The sequence below is a fragment of the Aegilops tauschii genome, chromosome 7 (assembly GCF_002575655.3).
Source record: "Aegilops tauschii subsp. strangulata cultivar AL8/78 chromosome 7, Aet v6.0, whole genome shotgun sequence".
Classification (NCBI taxonomy): Eukaryota; Viridiplantae; Streptophyta; class Magnoliopsida; order Poales; family Poaceae; genus Aegilops; species Aegilops tauschii.
In genome coordinates this window covers 271,802,300-271,810,678 of record NC_053041.3, presented here as the reverse complement: position 1 = coordinate 271,810,678, position 8,379 = coordinate 271,802,300, and the positions used below count along the sequence as shown (strand labels likewise).

Below are 8,379 nucleotides of genomic sequence, written 5' to 3'. Positions count from 1 at the left end.
TTCACCTTTGTGGTATGTAGTCTTTGAACCTTTGTGATCTGAACCTCCACCAGCGCAGAGTACGATAGCGCCAATCTTGGAAACAATCAAGGTTTGCAATCTCTGCCAAACTCTCTTACCTTACTTGCAAGTCTTGCTTCCACACTTTACTCTTTCGTAGAACTGCATGTGTATGGTGTTTTTAGGCATCCTTTAGCTAAGCTTCAAATTTTTGAAGATTAAAATTGGCTCGATTTTTAGGTGGTTACTTTTTTTTGCGTGAAAACTTTCGATCTATTCATTTTCAATCATGGCAGTACAACGAATACCAGAAATAATAAAAATTACATCCAAATCCATAGACCACCTAGCAACAACTATAAGCACTGAAGCGAGAAGGTGCGCCGCCGTCATTGCCCCTCCCACACTGGAGCCGGGCAGAACTTGTTGTAGTAGACGGTCGGGAAGTCGTCGTGCTAAGGCCCCATAGGACCAGCACAACAGAACAACAACCGCCGCCGTTGATGAGTAGCGTAGATTGGAAGGACCCAACCTGAAAATACATGAATATAGACGAACTACGACCAGATCCGAACAAATCCACCAAGGACAGATCCACCAGACACACACCTCCACACGCCCACCGATGATGGTAGACGCACCATCGGACGGGGGCTAGGCGGGGAGATCCTTATTCCATCTCCAGGGAGCCGCCGTCGTCTCGTCTTCCTGAGCAGGACGCAAACCCTAACAAAATGCGAAGAAATAATTGAAAACAGAGCCCTCCCGCCGGCAAGGGCCGAGATCTACCGCGCCGCCATGGCTCTAAGGCCACTGGAGACGAGGCGGACCGACGGTGGCGCCGACGGGAGGCAAGGAAACCCTAGATTTTTCTTGGGGAGGAGGCAGCCCGCTTGGGTAACTAAGCCTTAGGTGTTACTTCTGTTAGTCTATTCATCTGCTCTAGACTCCAAACGATCTTGCACATCCTCTGGCAGGTTCGAAGAAATCGTGCCAAAACAACGTGATGGCAACACGTGTCGAACATGCATTACGCCGCATGTCACCTCTAAATGTGTCGTGGGATAACCTCTGTAAAGGGTGACCACTAACTAGTGATTATGATGAAACTACAACATTGAAAATCAAAATTGATGTAATGTAAACTTAAGAATACGAGCGAATCATGAAAACTATAAAATCCAAGGTAATTTCAATAAAGTGTTCACATGACTATATGTGCCAAGACAGACCACCCCAAGCTCACAAACCTCCCAAAAAATGGAATGTAACTGGCCCGAAGTTAACGCGGCCTAGCGGAACCAGCCCACACGAAAGCAGGTAGACCTACCTTCACAAAAAGAAGCCTATCCTAAAAAAAAAGCCTTTGCTGTCTGAGAGGGCATCAAAAGCTGGAAAGTTCTGTAAAAGAAAAGGTTAGAAAGTTGGAGAAAATGAAACAGCGCCGGCGCGTCAGCACCGACCACCACCGGCACCCCCCACCAAGCTTATGTCAGGATGCCTCGGCCGCCAGCAGAGCTCCCACCGTGGTATGCATCTAGTTAGCTCTTAGTTCTCTGTAGTGTCTACTGCCATGCCTTGTGACCTAGCTGGCTTGTACTGCCTGTGATGACGAATGATTATATGAGCCAATGCAGAATTATTGAGTCATCAAAATTCGCATCTTACCATGTTATTCCAAATCCTCTCGCTCAGCTTTAAAATTCATGTGCTTTGCATGTAATTTCTCGCTCCCTTAACTTATTTGGTTGGTGTCAGTAATGAAGGTAGTGCGCAGCCACTACATAATGCACTATCATGTGTGTGCTCAAATGATATGGATGCCAGTACTGAGTATCATTAGAAGTACACGAGGATTCCAGAAAGTTTTCAAATAGTTTTGCAACCACCACAGCCTTGCCAACAGAAAATTTGAAGTTGGTATCGCTATCATTGTAATTGTGTTTTTAATGCTGGGTGCAAACAAAAACAAAGCAGGATGTTATCCATTTGCAAGCTTGCCTTGTAGTTTGGACCTGCCATGTAAGCGAAAGATGCTAAAACAAAATCATGAGATTAAGCAGGTGTGAGGCTACGTGGCCACATTAATATACAAGGTACAAACAAGCAGGTAGTTATGGACCAGTGCGGAATATCAGAACATGCAAAGGTTGAATTCACAGTATGAGTTCGATCAAAACTTTTGTTTCCTTTCTGTATGGAGTATCCTGTACATTTCTACATATATATACACACTGGGAAATATCAGCGATCCTTTAAAAGGTGGAAGCCAATCGCACGGTGCAAGAGTAGCAGATGTTGAAGAGTATCTATGAGCTAAGAATGTTTAGGAGAGTAACTCTGCTCTGGAGCAATCTCCAGAACAGAATTCCTGCTCCAGCCTCAAGATCTCCAACACTGCAATCTAGGACCTGCAACTGTTCGTCCTTGCAAACAACCGAGTTCTTCTTCTGGAATGCCTTGGAGACAAGAGACCATTTTGGCACTGCGATTTGTTGGACAAGAGGTGTACTGTTGACTCGAGGAGAGAGGTGGTGATCTCCCTAGCCTCGCTCAACAGCCTGACCATCCTGCAGTCCTCCTTGTCAGATGTAACCTTCTTCGCGGCTTTCTTGAAATGTTTCTTCGCCTTCTTCACCAGGCGGGTGTAAGACTGGATCTTGATTTGAACAGCAGCGTCATCTCCTTTTCTGCTCGCCACTTGCAGATCTTGGATAATGGCCTTCAACTCGGTGAAGTCCTCATGCATAGCATTGCAGAGATCTAGTAGCTCAAGGGAGCACTCGGTTTCACCTTCCAGCATCTTCCTTTGCTGTGAAGAGCAAATTTGGTTGCTAGGAAGGCACATGATCTCTTCAATGGTGCTGTAGATGTCTCCAAGCCTCCTCAGACCATCAGAGATTGTCTCGATGGTCATGGAGGGTGAAGAGATGCTTGCCTCTAGGCTGTGCAGCTCCTCTTCGACCTTGGTGTGAGGCCTAGAAGGCAAACTAACTGATCTAAGATGGCAAGCCATATCTGTTACTAAGACTCTTTCCTCTGTGTTGAGTACTTGAGGTTTGAAGATATGAGAATGAGAGAGCGCCTTTCGGTTTGATGTGTTTAGCCTTCTTCTGAGGCCTATTTATACAGAGGAACAATATGATACAACGCCATTTGAATGGTAGACACAAGGAATCATGCCAACTCATCTCCACAGTTTTGTATATCAAGTTTGTGAGATCTGGTTCAACATTTGGAATCTTCGCCCATGTGTAGTTCAAATTCTGTAGTGCAGTAGCTATTCTTCCAATGAGATATCACATTGTCATGTTCTTTTAATTGGTGACAAGAATCAACCGGATGGTTGGCTCTACTGGTGGATCTTGACATAATTGTGTGCTAAAAAATGTTTATTTTAGTTGCATACGTGTTATCTAGGTATTGTGCTGTTTTTAATTTATTATGTAGGTATTATATGCTGCACAACTCATGCTACCTGCGTGGCCAACTTGCAGTGTTGGTGCTGGCTTGCTTTAGCTATGGATAGCAGAATCACTGCACACTGATCCTTTGGCTGTTGTTGTGATAACAAGTGACACATTCCAAATTTTGATCTGAAACAGTATGATGTTATCTTGCATGATCGCCAGCAACGATGAGCATTTCTGAGTAATACTAATTGTATATTCTGAAGATCCGTCTGAGTTACATGCTCCAAAGTTGTTCTTTCTTGAAGACATTGTCCAAGCTATCTTCACAGCAGCATAAACAGTAAACTGATCCTCTAAAAGGTGGGTGCCTATCACAGTGAACCGTAGGCAATGTATCATCCAAGTACAAGCTTAGAGCATTCAGAAAAGAAACTCTGCTCTGGATCGATGACCTCAACAAAGTCTAAGCACTGCCCTCAAGATCAACGAAACTCCAGTTTCAGTAATTGCTCGTTGCATGGAAGTCTTTTCTTGTGGAACTTCTTGGAGACAAGATACCACTTGTTATAACTCGGCATCACAATTTGCTTCAGTAGGAACCGCATGGATGACTGAAGCATTGAAGCAACGACCTCTCTTGCTCCAGCCAACAGTTTGACCACCCTGCAACTCTCCTTGTCCGCTGAAGGAGATTTCTTGTTAATCTTCATCCACTGTTTTGGCCCCATCCTGGTCAGACTGATGAAGGACTGCTTGTCAATGTATCTTGGCCCGAGAGCCAATGTAATTTCATGACTGCTTGTCTTGAGCTTAGAAAAGCTCCCTAGGATGGCATTGCAGATGTCGATCAGTGCAAGAGAGTGCTCGAGCTCGAGCTTCACAGCTTACCTTTGTTGCTCTGGCAAAGGCTAATTTGGGTGCTTATGATCTCCTCGATGCTATTGTACACAAGTACAAACCTCCTGAAGTCATCGAACATTGTTTCAATCGTAGCCGAAGGTGAAGAGATCTTTGCCTTGAGAGAAAAGATGTTTTGCTGGCTAGCCATGGCTGGAATGGGGGATGGTGTGGTGTGCTTTCTATGTATCTGGAAACGGAAGAGAGATTCAGAGAAAAGAAATTTTGCTGCAATGGTGCTTAACCGGTATGGTTTGCCTCTCTATATAAGCACCTTGCAAAGGCTGGCCTTGTAGACAACAGGAATCTCGTCGCTGATGGGGTGCTGCGCCGTTGCCACCCATCTCCGACAAGCTGATTTTTCTTTTGAATTTCTGATCAGTGTAAGTAGTATCGTCAACTATTTGCCTGTGGTTGAGCTTATGGGCACCTTGTCATGTCTCCACTATGGGCAGCAAAATCATCTGCACGAGCGTGCAGTTTGATGTCAGATCCAGATCATGAGATTGGTGGTGGAGGAGCAGTTGACTTCACCATTGGGCTCCAACACAACACGCTGTGTTTGTCTGGTGAGCATCGCTGGTATGTTTCCACTAGTGCTATTAACTTCCACATGTGATCCTTTGCATCCTCAGGGTGCATTGGGTGCTCCTACCTAGGCCTATCACGTTCTCTTGTCCTATGTCATTGGCAGCAAGGAAAGGCGCGGTTGTTTACTCGATTATTTCTTATTCTCGTCATACATGCATGCTCGAATAGTTATTTGATTAGGAATGTTCAAGTAGATTTGCATCGGTGTGTATTGTGTCAAAAAAAAAGTTCTTAAGTAGTTCTCAAATAGTTCTTTGATTGGGAATCCTAACGTGTCTCTTAACATCCAATAAGAAAAGTAGTCTGAGTGAATTAGATTTGCCCTGAAAGAAGAACTTAAACTGAATTCCTGATTGAAACGTTCAGACATCCGTTTTTTGTTCAAGGTGACGTTCTACTGCGGTGGGGATATGTTTGACATTCAGTTGATCATCTCTGTGTTTTACTTGGGTGAAACCCAGTCAAGTCCCCACGGGCGTTGAGATAGTAAGACTGGGAAGTGACCATTTATCAGTAGAACGGTCACTGTGAATAGCTACAATTTTTGGGTGATTGATTATTTTGTTCTACGAATTCCCGTGGAATGAGCTTGATCTGACAAGGTGCATCTATAATTGTGAGATGAAAGCCTGTGACGCTGCCTGGCATGTCTCTAACTAATCTCAGCCACTGCTGGCAGTGACGATCTGCAGCTGTGCACGAGCACATACGTGCAGTTTAATTCCAGGAGATCAAGATGATGAGATCGATGAGCATGCAATGAAATGATGGAGAACTGGTGAGATTGGTGGTTGGTGCTTGCTTGCTGGTGGAATCATAAGTTGACTCTCTTCACCCCAGGGGCAAACGTAGAATGCGATGTTAGTGGTATCTGCTTTGCTTTTTTGCTTTGGGGGGAGTGGTATGTCTCTCAAGTCTCAACACCTGCAAGTCTCAACACCTGCAAGTCTCAACACCTGAAGCAGGGAGGGCAACTGAAGATTGATGCGCTGGTCAGGATTTTGACTGTTAGCTGTTTCTCAAACCTGTGTCCCCAGTTCTTTGGAGTTAACCTGTACCTTTTGTTTGTCTCTGATGAATAGCTGCTGCTGCGACTTTGCATGCTGATGGTCTCCCTGGTAGTTAGTGCTATTCATTTGTGTGGCATCGCTAGCTGGCCCTTATCGACGGCAAATCTCGAGACCATTGTCGGGGATATCTAGCGACATATGCCAGGGGGTGGCTTATCATGGAGGGGGACAAGAGTACGTCGCCGGGCTCTAGAAGCAGGAGTGAGCGAGACCTCGAATGCCTACGAGTCTTACCCAGGTTCGGGGCTCTCCGTGGAGATAACACCCCTAGTCCTGCTCTGCGGGGTCTCCGCATGATGACTATCGTCAATAGAGTAGCTACAACTGTGCTCCTTGAGTTGTTTCGGCTAGAGGAGGAAGAAGGGCAAGGCTAGCTCTATCTTCTCTTTCTATGGGTGAGTGTATGATGGCCAGGGTTCTGAATCCTTTGCATGGGTGAGCCTGGGGGGTTTATATAGGCCTACCCCCCAGGGGTACAATGGTAATCCGGCCGGGTGTAGGACCCGGCCGTCAGTGTCTCTGGCCGCCGGCTTCTCCGCCGACTGCTGGGGCCCGCCGCTTGGTGGGTCCCGCCGGCTGCCGTGAACTCGGCTGACAGGTAGGGCCCGTCGCCTGCGGGCCTGGTTGACTGCTTTATACTGTAGCCTCGCCCCTGATGATGGAGGCCTTGTCGGGGGGCGCATGGCTACAGTCCCACCGCCTGGCGGGCGCTCACGGTAGCCACACCCCGTCTCATCGGATTAATGGGGCGCAGACTCCGAGGGGAAGGAGGGCCGCCTGCTAGGAGTCGGCCCGCCCTCGAGGCCGCCTGCTTGGGATTCGCCGCCTGCTAGCGGCTCGCGGACAGGTAGGGGCCGCCGCCTGCGAGCCGTACCGATCGCCCATCGTGGGAGCATGGCTATCCCTGACGTAGATGATGTCATGGGTTGTGTGGCAACAGTGCCGCGCTGGGCGAGGGGTGTCCGCTTGGTACACCCGCATTGTGGCCACGTTCCGCCCTGGATTCGGGGGTGGCAGGTCGTACTGCAGCCATGCCCCGTCTCGTCGTGGTTAAGTGGCTGCAAACTTTAAGGGGACGAGGGGCCGCCTGCTAAGAGCTCGCCGCCTTCTGGCAGCCGGCCCATCGGACCAGGCGGACCAAAGGGTCGGCCTTTCGTCCGGGAGGTGTGAGGGGCGCAGCTAGCCCCGATGTCTTGAAATGCCATGGGGTGCCGATGAGGCTAACCGTGGTCAATTACTCCGACAACCATCCCTGTGACGTTCTTGTCAATTCAGTTTTCAGTTGAATTTGGTGCATCCGTGCATCTAGGTAACTATAATTGATTTGCATCGTGCTGTCATGCTACTCCATTATATTGATTCCACACGGCCAGCAATTATATGCACGAACTCCTCACGAGAAAAGAAATATTTTATATGCACGTACTCATTACAACTCTACATTAGTAATATGAAGTCGGGACCTTTTTAAAAACACAAGTGCAGATCCTGCAATTGATAAGAGATCATCAATATCATTCTTTGTATTTGCATCATGGCCTCGTGCTTTCCCTCTAAAACATAATAACGTTACTGCAAGGTTCAGAGTCTCATGAGGACAATAAAGAATCTTCCAAGTACTAGAAGGGTTGGACACGCTTTGCTGCGCCGTTGAGGTTGTTGGGTATCTTAAAAAAATCCACTCTGTTTCAAAATGCAATGTGTATTGCTTTTAAAAAAATCAAACCCTTTTAACTTTGATCAAATTTGTAGATAAATATATCAAAATAAATAATATCAAATCGGTATTATTAGATTCATCATGAAATGGGTTTCCATATTTTTTTGTTTAATATTGTGGATGTCGATATTTTTGGCTCTAAACTTGGTCAAAGTCAAAGGAATTTAACTTAACAAAAAACTAATACCCCTTATATTTTTGAATTGATGGTACATTTAGTTTGGCGGGGCAGGGAGATGATGGAGTGTTTTTTTATAACACAGTGATTTGGTGGGCCTTTTGCGGTGTGATTTTGTGTTATCCGCTAACAAACCCACATTTATGTGGGGAAATTTCTACGTAGGTACCTGCATGTATTATATTGATGCTACGGTATCGGATGGTGGAGTTTTTTTCTAGGTGGTGGGAGGGCACGCAAGATTGGTATGTTTCTATAGGCCAGTTGTTGCTGATTGATTTGAAAAATCATTGTCCCGGGCTACCACTTCGCTAAAATTACAGAACCGTGGAGACCCGCTCCCCGCTCCTAAGGTTCCCCCGCCGCCGCCGCCGGCTCCCCCGCGCGGAGCCGCGGCGGCGGCGGCCGGAGCCCGCCGGAGCTGCCAACCCCTTCCCCCTCTCGTTCCCCTTTTCCTCCCCCCACCCCCTCCATTCCCCGGGCTCCACGAGCGAGGCGGCCGGGGGCCCT

At 47.1% G+C, this 8,379-nt stretch overlaps 1 pseudogene; it reads right to left on the bottom strand.

Annotated features, from left to right (window-relative positions):
* Positions 1–1,512: 1,512 nt before the first annotated feature.
* Positions 1,513–4,617, bottom strand: LOC123494774 (uncharacterized; annotated as a pseudogene).
* Positions 4,618–8,379: the final 3,762 nt, after the last annotated feature.